The sequence below is a fragment of the Notolepis coatsorum genome (genome assembly GCF_963971535.1).
Source record: "Notolepis coatsorum genome assembly, chromosome: 15".
Classification (NCBI taxonomy): domain Eukaryota; kingdom Metazoa; phylum Chordata; class Actinopteri; order Aulopiformes; family Paralepididae; genus Notolepis; species Notolepis coatsorum.
The window spans coordinates 68,488,215-68,500,310 of NC_140179.1; positions in this window are offsets into that span (position 1 = coordinate 68,488,215).

Below are 12,096 nucleotides of genomic sequence, written 5' to 3' on the forward strand. Positions count from 1 at the left end.
CTGATCAGGCCTTGTTATGATAGCCATCCACCCGATCAGCGAATGTGGCTACTGAGGCTAACGCGGTTATTGGTAATCAATAATCAGAAACGACGTCCCCCGCTCCCCCTTTCATGCATTCATGGTGGACCATTATATCGATCATATGCAGTTTGATTTTTAACTCTAGCTTCTGTATAGCCGAAATACCATTGGATTTAACGTTACCAGCTTAGCGCCCTGTATCTCGCCCTCCAGGAAATATACTAGTCCAAATCCCATATAACGCTTATATTTAAGATGCTATAAAATGAGAACGTATTGATGAATTTTTTTTCTTCTTTAAGCCATATTGAAGGGACGGTTTATGGTCTCAATTGACAATGAGAATGGACAGATAGCAATACTATAAAACAAGATTTAGCTCTACAAACAGCCTCACAAACTATGCAAGTCTGTTTAGAAATTCTGGCCGTTTAGCGTGATTAGACGGATCCAAATGGCCCCGAATGTGTTAACACCTTAATAAATAATAATAATAATAATAATAATAATAATAATAATAATAATAATAATAATAATAATAATAATAATAATAATAATAATAATAATAATAATAATAATAATAATAATAATAATAATAATAATAATAATAATAATAATAATAATAATAATAATTACTTGCATTTATATAGCGCTTTTCTAGACACTCAAAGCACTTTAAAATATAGGGTGGAAATTGCCTCCATCACCACCACTGGTAGCACCCAACCTTGGGCTACGCAGGCTCAATGGCTACCATACACTGGCACCCGGCACACATCACACTACACAATGGCTGAACGGCTCAGGAGACAGGGATTGATATCAGCCAATTAAGGGTAAGGGATGATTAGGTGGCCTTGATGTCAGAGACCTGATTGGAACGTCGGGGAACCCTCCCCTACTCTTTACGATTTTTGCTTTTCCACTCCCAGTCTGTGGAATGCTCTCCCTGACCACCTGAGAGCACCACAGACTGTGGATGCTTTTAAAAAAGGGCCTAAAAACTCATCTTTTTAATAGAGCCTTTTGTTGATTTGTATCTAGTTTTAGCTCCACATATTGTTAACCCTTTCACTACCACATAACCGTCTGTAGTGTGGTAGTGAAAGGTTAACCTTCTGTAGTGTGGTAGTGAAAGGGTTAAGTTGTTCGTGTGGATCTCTTGTTCATCGACCTTGTCCTAATCTCTGTTCTCATCCTCTCTCCTAGCCTATACGGTGAAGACCGGAGACGCTGGCCTGCTGGTTAACCTCTTAAGCCCGGAGCCCTATTTTCTGAAAATCCGCCTAAAATACATACGGAATGGAAGATTGCTCCACTTCTACAAGGTCTATTAGCATGTTCTTGGTATCTAGGGACTAGAGATTTGTATTCCCAGTGTCAGAAATATTGTGTCTATTACTAGGCTTGCTTAAATTGTGATGAAACAAAGGAGAATATGAATTATGATTTTTCTTTGCATCTTTGACAGTGAATAACACCATGCTAAAAATTACCAGACATAAGAAACTGTTCAGTACCTTCATGAGATCACGTGTACAAAAAAATCGAAGGAAATGAATAAAGGGAAGATGATTAAACAGAAGGTTTTGTAGATACAGTAATGAATTCTGCCATCCGGACCCATGCTATTTGAAATATTATTATAGAGGCCTATAAATGACCTTATAGCCAACTTGCACACTATGGATCGGGCCAAATCTACTCTTTCCAATGGCAGAGTTCAATTTGGATTTAGTATCACCAGGCATACATGAAGAACAGAGAATGAAATCTACTGTATGTACAGTAGGTTTTTTATTCTTGCAACAGCTCCGCCATTTTTAAACTGATTTCAAATTGGATGGTTGCTAAATGTTCAAAATAGGGTAATAGGGGAGACAAACTAACTGCGCTCCAATATATGCCAATAACGTTCGGTTTTGTGGTATATAATCCAGAGTAATAAGAGAAATAAAAAAAAATCATACACTAGTCATTTGTTTGAAGGCAGCTAGAGGCCGGACGTGTAGTTTAAAAAAATTCCAACGCTCATTGAGAGCTCTGGATGTCCTCTTCTCAAAATGACTACAATCGCCTTATTCAGCTACGGTCACTTTTTCAAAATGGCGGATCCCCGCGATCAAAACAACACATTTCAAAAACTTCAATCTCACTAATAACAATTTAACCTATTGGTAAACAAACGTATTGCTGAAAATATAGCCTACACTTGGGTTGGGGGTGCAATTCCTAACAGGCTCAACCATAATGATAAAAGTACCCATATTATGTGCATTACACAAACTCAAAACAGATATTACATTACATTACACAAACTAAAAACAGATATTACATTACATTACACAAACTAAAAACAGATATTGTTGAAATACTAGAAGAAAGAAACGCACCACCTTTGGCTGATAGTCATTTATTAATTTCTTAGGATTTCATTTGGTCTAATAAATGTATAAGGTTGGTTTAAGATGGATCCCCGCTACCTACTCCTCCTCCCCCTCCTCCTCTTCCTGCTCCTCCTCCTCCTCCTCCTCCTCCTCCTCCTCCTCCTCCTCCTCCTCCTCCTCCTCCTCCTCCTCCGCCTCCTCCTCCTCCTCCTCCTCCTCCTCCTCCTCCTCCTCATCCTCCAGGGGTCACTGCAGGGGTCACTGCAGGGGTCACTGCAGGGCGCCACGGGGAGCGGCGTACTGGCTCATGTTAGGCACGCTATGCATTATGGAGCAGCTTAGGCCACTGTGCTGGATCATCATGTCCTCGGCTACAGTCCACCTGTCGCTGCTCTGGTCGTAGCGCTCCACGTTGGAGAGGGTGGTGAAGTCATTGAAGCCAATGGACTCTGAGCCTCCGACCACGAAGAGCAGGTCGTCCAGCACCCGATGCCAAAGTTGCTGCGGGGGTGAGCATGGTGGGCAGGGCACCAGGAGTCAGTCAAGGGGCTGTAGGCCTCCGCGCTACATAGGCAGTTTACTCTGTCAAACCCTCCCACCTGAGGACATGACACATGAGAGGAATGTTTTAGTGTGTGGTTAAGGCAGGCAGGCAGACACTGTAGTAATCCACTTAGGAAAATGAGGGCATCACAGCAGCATTGCAAGTCAAATGATACATATCTATAAAAATATCTAGTATAAAGCATTTGTCTCCATGTGCACCTACCACATAGACTTGTCCTCCGTACGCAGCCACTCCCACTGCCCAACGCCTGCTGCTCATGGGGGCGATCAGAGTCCACTGGTCGGTGTCTGGGCTGTAGCACTCAGCTGTAAACAGAAACTCCGTCCCGTTGGAGCCACCACAGATGTAAACCTGTAATAAGAAAATATATTCGAATTTAGTTTATATATTCCATTTTATTTCATTCTACTTTAATTGTCTGTCAATGTTGATGCACCAAAGGACCCAGACACATTTTTTGTATGTGCAAGCTTACTTGGCAATAAAGACATTTATGATTTCTGATCTAACGTTCCTTGGGTTCATCTACCACCTTGTGTCCCTCAGTTCCACCCACCTTGTTGTGGAGGGCTGCGGCCCCGGCGAAGCTCCTGTGCTCCAGCATGGGTGAGATCAGTGTCCACTGGTTAGTTTCAGGCTCGTAGCGTTCGGTGGTGTTCAGGTCCATGCGTCCGTCGTACCCTCCCATGGTGTAGATACAGTCGTCCAACATGACCACACTGACGTGACTGCGGCGTGAGTGCATGGGAGCCACCTGCAGCCAGCTGCGAGTGACGGGGTTGAACCTGCATACACTGCTGAGAGGCTCTACGCCTACGAGGCAGCCGCCGACGCAATAAACCAGACCGTGGAGATAAGCGGTGCCGTGGAAGGCCTGGGAACTCCGCCTCAATGCTCACATCCATCCATCCACCAGCTCGGATATCGTAAGCCTCCATGACAATACTGAGACTCCAGCCTCCGATAGCCAATAGGACCTCCTGGGGCAGGCGTGGGCGGGTCAGGGGGTTTGGGAGCCTGTCAGAGCCAGACGCTGAGGATGAGGGGCCTGCAGTCGTGGCTGTCCCTCACCACAGGGTTGTTCTGGATGTTGTTCAGGAAGTAGTCAGGCCTCATCAACCCCATGCGAACCTGGGAAGAGACAAGCAGACAGCGGGTACAACTTAGACAGCGGTTATAGATGGTTTCACTGGAATTCTGTTTCTAGGGAACAGTTTGGACCCAAATGTTTGAGAACCACTGTATTGATTGATTGATTGATTGATTGATTGATTGATTGATTGATTGATTGATTGATTGATTGATTGATTGATTGATTGATTGATTGATTGATTGAAAACTGTATTAACAGATTGCAGAATGGGTAGAATACAGTACGGCTCAATACAAACAATTGTAATGATGCAGACCAGAAAAAGACTTCTGTCTTGTTTACATCAGGATCCCCATTTTCAATTCATCAAGACATTTATGACATACATGACATACAGATATACAGTGATACAATTAGTTACCTTGGGCAGCAGCAAAGGGATGTGTGTTTTACGCTCCTCATGGGAGTGGTCGATCCAATGGAGGGCGGCCTCGAACACTGTCTCCTCGTTCTTCATGTTCAGGTCATCCCTCTCGATGATGTCCACCAGTTGCTGCAGGGACAGCTCCACAAACTCCTGTGAGACACACAGCATCTCCTCAAAGTGGCACACGATGAAGAGATGGGCCTTGCGCCTCAGGTCAGGGCAGCAGTAGATGTCCGCAAACCTCCAGATGCCGACACAGTTTTCCAGAGACAGCTGGCCCTCTTGGAAGTCAGAGCACGCTCGTACTATGCCAGTGACAAGAAGCTGGTCTTCAGCACCAGAAGCTCCTCCACGTTCTCTGCTGTTACCGGCACAAAGCGTGTGTAGGCGTACTCTATGATGAGCTGCATCATACCCGGGGACACCCTAGGGATACTGTAGACTGGTTTCTCTGAGTCGCTCCAGCAAGGGAAGAGGGTTCTGTGGGATGCAGAATATAGAGATATCTGATGAGTAAACAGTAAGCAACATTCTGTCCTGTGTACTAATATATTTTCACTATAGAAGTATAGGGTCTTAGCACAGTAGAAGTATAATATTTTGTTTACAATAGACGTACAGTCAAGTATCTGTTTACAGTAGAAGTACTGTATAGGGTATTTTCACAGAAGCATAGTATTTTCACAGTAGAAGTATAGTATATTTTCATAGTAGAAGTACAGTATAGTATCTGTTTACAGTAGCAGTACAGTATAGTATCTTTCTACAGGAGAAGTACAGTATAGGGTCTTAGCACAGTCAAAGTAAGTGATTAAAATCGAATTAATTCATTGAAGCGTCTAGATCAGGGGTTCCCAAACTTTTCAGGCCAGGACCCAGAAAATAAGGCATCAGAGAGCCACGGCCCAATGCACATCGTCAGGCTTTTTTTTTATTTTATTTTTGCCAGGCGATTTTTTAAGCCAAATATCACTTCAATCCGATTACGTTAGTTCAAGTTAGTTATTAATTTATATGTGCTATTTATGAGAGGGCTAACTTGTTGCAAAATAATAATGATAATAATAATAGCCTCATTAAAATACTATTGTTGCTTCGGTTGTTTTCAGCGTTTTATGTGCATAATCTGTTATTTAGTTTGAAATGTTCGTTGAAAGAAGTAGATTTTTTTGTTTTTGTTTATTTATTAAGTTAATATAAAACCATATAGTCACATTTTAGAATACAATAGAATAGAATACAGCTAGAAACACTGCCCTGGCCTGCTTCTAAGTTCAGTGGCCTGACAAAAAATTAAGAAAAATTAAATAAAAAATGTATAATTTTTTTTTCTTTTTTCTTTTTTTTGGAAATCATCTCGCGGCCCACCCGTGGCTGCTCGCGGCCCACCTTTGGGTCGCGACCCCGACTTTGGGAACCACTGGTCTAGATGACAGACACATCCATCCCTACCAAGCTAACCTGAACCAAGCTAAACGTACCTGAAATAGGTGCTGCAGCCACACAGGATGGCCTAGTGGATGTTGAACTCAGTGCTGTTGACTTTAATAACCACATCACAGAACCTTCCCTCCAGACGCAGTTCATTAAGGATTGTACAGGACATGGCTCTTGTTTCCTTTTCCATGTGGTGATTTTAAAATTATCTACTTTTATTTATTTTATTTAACCTTTATTTTTCGAGCAAGACCTGGCCAAAATGGCAGCAAAACAAAAACAAACATACAAAATACACAAAAACAGAATGCAGGCTTCAATCTACGTTGTTTAGTCGATCTGTTCAGTCGATCTGTTCAGTCCTGTTCCAAAATGTGCAATGATAGTGAGATACTGAGATGAGATTTTATGCTTCAAAACTGAAGATTCCGTTATGACATCATTACATTCTGTTATGACATCATGACATTCTGTTATGACATCATGACATTCTGTTCTGACATCATGACATTCTGTTGACATCATGACATTCTGTTCTGACATCATGACATTCTGTTATGACATCATGACATTCTGTTATGACATCATGACATTCTGTTATGACATAATTTTTAAAAGAAAATAATAAAACGTTTTTATTAAAGGATAAAAACTAAGGATTTGTAGTCGACTTTGATTGAAAAAAAAAGCATTCCATTGCAAAAAATTACATGCAAAAAAAAAGGTTTTTATTAAATAAAATTTTAGTTTTATCATTACAGTAGAAGTACAGTATAGTATATTTTTACTAACCAAGCTAACATGAACCAAGATAAACTTACCTGAAATAGGTGCTGCAGCCACACAGGATTGCCTTGTGGGCATTAAACTCAGTGCTGTTGACTTTAATAACAACATCACAGAACCTTCCCTCCAGACGCAGGTCATTGAATGAATGAATTAATGAAAACTTTATTTAACAGATTGCAGAATGGGTACAATACAGTACGGCTCAATACACACAATTGTTAAGGGGATGCAGACCAGAGAAAGACGTTTGTCTTGTTTACATCAGGGTCCCCCATTTTCAATTCATAGTGACATTTATGACATACACAACATACATGACATCATGACATTTATGGCATAGGGACATACATGACATACAGGTATATAGCCGTGTGTCATTTATTATATTTTTAGCACAAGTGACAGCTGTCAGATCTATGCCGTGCTAGCCCCTGACAGCTCGTAGTAACCAAACATTTTATCAATGACATTCCTCCAGTGCGTCTTCTCTAAGCCCAACCCCAAAACCAACCTCCTTAAAGTGACAGTGCCCCATCAATACATCAAAACAATACAATGGTGAATTATGTCCATAGCACCCACTACATACGTCCCCCCAGAATTCATCATAACAAAATAAGTCAATGAACAGGAGGGCGGAGAACTCTGCCATAACGGCTCCGCCTGACCCGTGTAGCGGCCGGCGCCTCTGTAGGGAAAACCTTAAGGGCCCTACGGCCACTCGGGCACAGGATAGGTGGCGAGGGGGTCTCGTGGGCCTTACTCGGAAGACGGGGCAAGGTAGGGGGTCGTCCCCGCTGTGGGGGCTGGGCCAGTCCAACAGGTTTGCCCAAGTCCACATGAGCCGGTTTAAGGCGGTCTATGGAAATGTGTTCCAGCTTCCCGCCCATGTCCACGACAAAGTACTTGTCTCCAGCCTCCTGAACACGGAACGGACCGTCGTATGGAGGTTTCAAGGGGTCCCGATGGGCATCGTGACGGATGAAAACATATTCCGCTGACTGCAGACTTGTAGGGACGTGCGACCGGGGGAGGCCGTGCTGTGAGGTGGGGACCGGTGTGAATACCTTAGCCTTCTCTAGAAGTGCTGTCCGCTGCTGGGCTGCAGACCAGGGGGCAGTAATGTTAGGGATGAAATCCCCTGGCACTCGCAGAGGCTGACCGTAAACCAGCTCGGCAGAGGAGGTCTGAAGGTCTTCCTTGGGGGCCGTCCTAAGACCAAGCATGACCCACGGGAGCCGGTCGACCCAGCCGCTGTCAGTAAGGCTGGCCCGAAGTGCTGCTTTCATTGAGCAGTGAAAGCGCTTGCATAACCCATTGGCCTGCGGGTGGTATGACGTAGTCCGGTGTAGCTTCACGCCCAGGCTCTTGGCGACCATGTTCCAGAGCTCGGACGTGAACTGTGGGCCCCGGTCTGAAGAGAGGTCGGCTGGAGTGCCAAACCGGGCGACCCAGGTTCCAATAAAGGCCCTGGCCACCTCGCCGGACGTCGTGGCTGACAGTGGAACTGCCTCTGGCCAACGGGTAGTCCTGTCTACCATAGTAAAGAGGTAACTGAAGCCGTGTGAGGGGGGCAGGGGGCCCACTAGGTCAACGTTCACGTGGTTGAACCTCCTTTCAGGTACAGGGAAGTGCTGCAGGGGAGCCTTGGTGTGACGGTACACTTTAGCACGCTGGCACTCCAAACAGGAGTCAGCCCAGTCTCTCACATCTTTCCTAAGCCCAGGCCAGACAAACTTGGCCGACACTAGTCTCTGCGTAGGTTTCTTTCCCTGGTGGGAGAGGCCGTGAACAGCGTCATAAACACGCCGCCTCCATCCTGTGGGAACGATGGGGCGGGGCTGTCCCATAGAGACATCACACAGGAGTGTGGTGCCAGCGCTGTCAAAAACCACATCCTCTAACCGCAGGCTTGAGGTGGCTGACCTGAAATCTCGCACTCCAGGGTTGGTACCCTGGTCCGCCACCATACCGGTGTAATCCAGCCCCAAGTGGATGGCGCCCGCTACAGCCCGGGAGAGGCAGTCTGCGACAAGGTTTGCTTTACCTGCCACATGTTGAATGTCAGTAGTGAAATTTGAGACATATGAGAGCTGTCGCTGTTGACGGGCGGACCATGGCTCAGACACCTTGGCCATGGCGAACGTCAGCGGCTTGTGATCCACGAAGGCCGTGAACTGGCGGGCCTCCAGCAGGAAACGAAAATGGCGGATGGCAAGGTAGAGGCCGAGGAGCTCCCGATCGAAGGTGCTATACCTCCGCTCGCTGGGGCTTAACTGGCGGCTGAAAAAAGCGAGCGGCTGCCAAGCCCCGCCTACCCACTGTTCAAACACTGCGCCCACGGCAAAATCTGAGGCATCGGTGGTGATGGAGATCGGGGCCTTAAAGGAAGGATGTGCCAGCATGGTGGCGTTGGCTAGGGCAGCCTTGGCATCCAGAAAAGCTTTGTCTCTCTCTGCAGACCAGTCAACAGCATGTTTCGGCGCTTTACCCCTAAGGGCCTCATACAAAGGCCGCATAATCCGAGCCGCCTGGGGAATAAAGTGGTGATAAAAGTTGATCATTCCGAGAAACTCCTGCAGTGACCTAACCGTGGGCGGCCGGGGGAAATTCATCACAGCTTCCACCTTCATGGGAAGAGGGACCGCTCCCTCTTTAGTGACTCTGTGCCCCAGGAAGTCAATGGTCGACCGCCCAAACTGGCATTTGGCCGGGTTGCTTATCAGTCCATGCTCATTTAGCCGCTCAAAAAGCATCCGGAGGTGGGACATGTGCTCAGCCTTAGAGGCGCAAGCTATGAGGATATCATCCAAGTATACAAAAATAAAATCCAAGTCTCGTAGCACAGAGTCCATAAGGCGCTGGAACGTCTGTGCAGCGTTTTTGAGGCCGAATGGCATGCGCAGAAACTCAAATAGTCCAAATGGAGTTATGACTGCTGTTTTGGGGACGTCCAGCGGTTGGACGGGCACCTGATGATACCCACGCACAAGGTCCACCTTGGAAAACATTAATTTCCCTGAAAGGCGGGCAGAAAAGTCCTGAATGTGCGGGACTGGGTATCGGTCCGGCGTCGTAGCATCGTTGAGCCGGCGGTAATCCCCACACGGGCGCCACCCCCCTCCCGGCTTGGGGACAATGTGGAGGGGGGAGGCCTATGGGCTGTCGGAGCGACGGACAATGCCGAGGCGTTCCATGTTCTCGAACTCTGCCTTGGCAATGCTGAGCTTGACCGGGTCGAGGCGCCGAGCCCGGGCATAGACCGGAGGGCTGGTCGTGGCGATATGATGCTCCACTCCTTGGCTGTAGATGATGAGAACGTGGGCCGCATGAGGCCCGGGAACTCTGCGAGAAGGTGTTGGAACTCATCTGCGGCAGAGAGCATGCTAGAGAGTCTGATGGAGTCTGCACCCCCAAGCACACCAGCATAAGAGCAGAACGTAATGGCATCAATTAAGCGGCAATTTTTAACATCCACTAACAGTCCATAATCACACAAAAAATCTGCGCCTAGAAGAGGGACGGCTACATTAGCTGTGATAAAGTCCCAGCCAAACCGTTGGCCACTAAAACACATTTCGACATACCTGGTGCCGTATGTGCGGATGGGGGTGCCGTTGGCGGCCTCCATGGGGGGTCTGTGTCCACCGGATAGGATGTCCACTCTAGAAGCCGGCAAGACGCTCCTCTGCGCATGAAACGCCGCCCGGAGATGGTGTCCTGGACAAACAGTAGCCTGCCAGCCCATGCTCATGGCCACTAACGAGCGCCGGCCCGGGCATTTCCCGGCCCACTGAAGCTGCACGGCGGGCGGCACTGCTTGGCTTTAGGTCCAAACCGTGCATGATAAAAACAAAGCTCCGCGTCACGCTGCTGGCGAGCGGCTGTCGCTGCGGCGGTGATATTCCAGTCTCCCGGCGGTGAAAAAAAGGCTTGGGTTGGGAAAACTGCCGCTGCACAGTGCTGTTGACCAGCCAAAAAAACGTATCAGCCTCCTCGGCCAGAGCGCGACAATCGTCTATAGTGGTGTTGGCCAGAGCGGCCCGAACCGGAGAAGGCAGCTGACGCAGGAAAAGTTGCATGAAAAGGAAATCAGGCTTGTGCTCTCCCAATAAATCCAGCATCCTATCCATGAGCTCCGATGGCTTGCTATCACCGAGCCCTTGCAAAGAAAACAACCGGCTGGCCCGCTCGGTATCGGAAAGTTCGAATGTCTTTAATAGATGAGACTTCCGTTCGGAAATTTGGCCCCATAATTACTCATGCGATCCGGATATGGCGTGAAACACAAAAAAAATATCCTAACCCACATAAATGGCACAATCATACTCCCTTATTCAATAACAATGCACTCTTAATTGAAAAACGACCTATAAGATTCCCTATATGGGAAGAGCAAGGCATACACTCATTAGGGGATGTTTTTAACAAACAGGGTTTTTGTAGTTATGGAGAAATATGCAAAAAATGTAATCTCACCAAGTCCACATGGCTTTTTTACATACAGTTACGGCTATGTTTGAAGTCTCACGGTGTTCCATTAGACATACCAATTGAACACCACAGATACCACAAATTCTTCTATGAAAGAGAGACATCGAGAGGTTTTGTTTCAGATTTTTATCATCAATTACTAACGTCCTCGTCAGGGGCGGATTTAGGATTGTAGGAGATCCGGGGCTTAGCCCAGATGGGCCCCCCCCCCCTTTTTTTTTTTTTTTTTTTTTTTTTTTTAATTTTTTCTTTTTTTTGTTATTATTTATTTTTTTTGGGCAAGCAATGGGTGGTTCGGAGGGGGTCCGGCACAACCCCCTCCACGACAGATTTATTTTGAATTTAATGAACCTGTACGTGCAATTTCCTGCAATATAGAGCCTTCAATCTTGACCAATAAAGCTGCTCTTTTCACTATAAAACTCAGTTAACCATAACGTAGTTATGGTTAGATTTATATATTGGGGGGGGATATATCATATTTTTCATATAATCAAAAAGTGGTGGAGCAAGATCATACCTTTGCTCCCCCAAGTTCAATAGTGGGAGAGCAGAGATGCTCCGAATGCTCTTATGGCCAGGCGTCTATGATTCACTGATACAAAGTAAAATAGTGCAGTGCAATAAAATAGTTAGTCAAATAGAATAAAATAATGCAATAGTGCATTGCAATAAAATAGTTATCATCGTATTTTTTCGGGAGGCCGGTAAGGAGTGCATTACAGTAGTCGAGTTGGCTTGAGATAAAGGCATGGATCTGGTTTTCAGCGTCCTTTTGATTTATAAATGGCCGTACTTTAGCTATGTTTCTAAGGTGGAAGAATTAAGTTTTTGTCAACTTGTTGATTGTGATTTAAAGCTTAGGTCTGAGTCTACC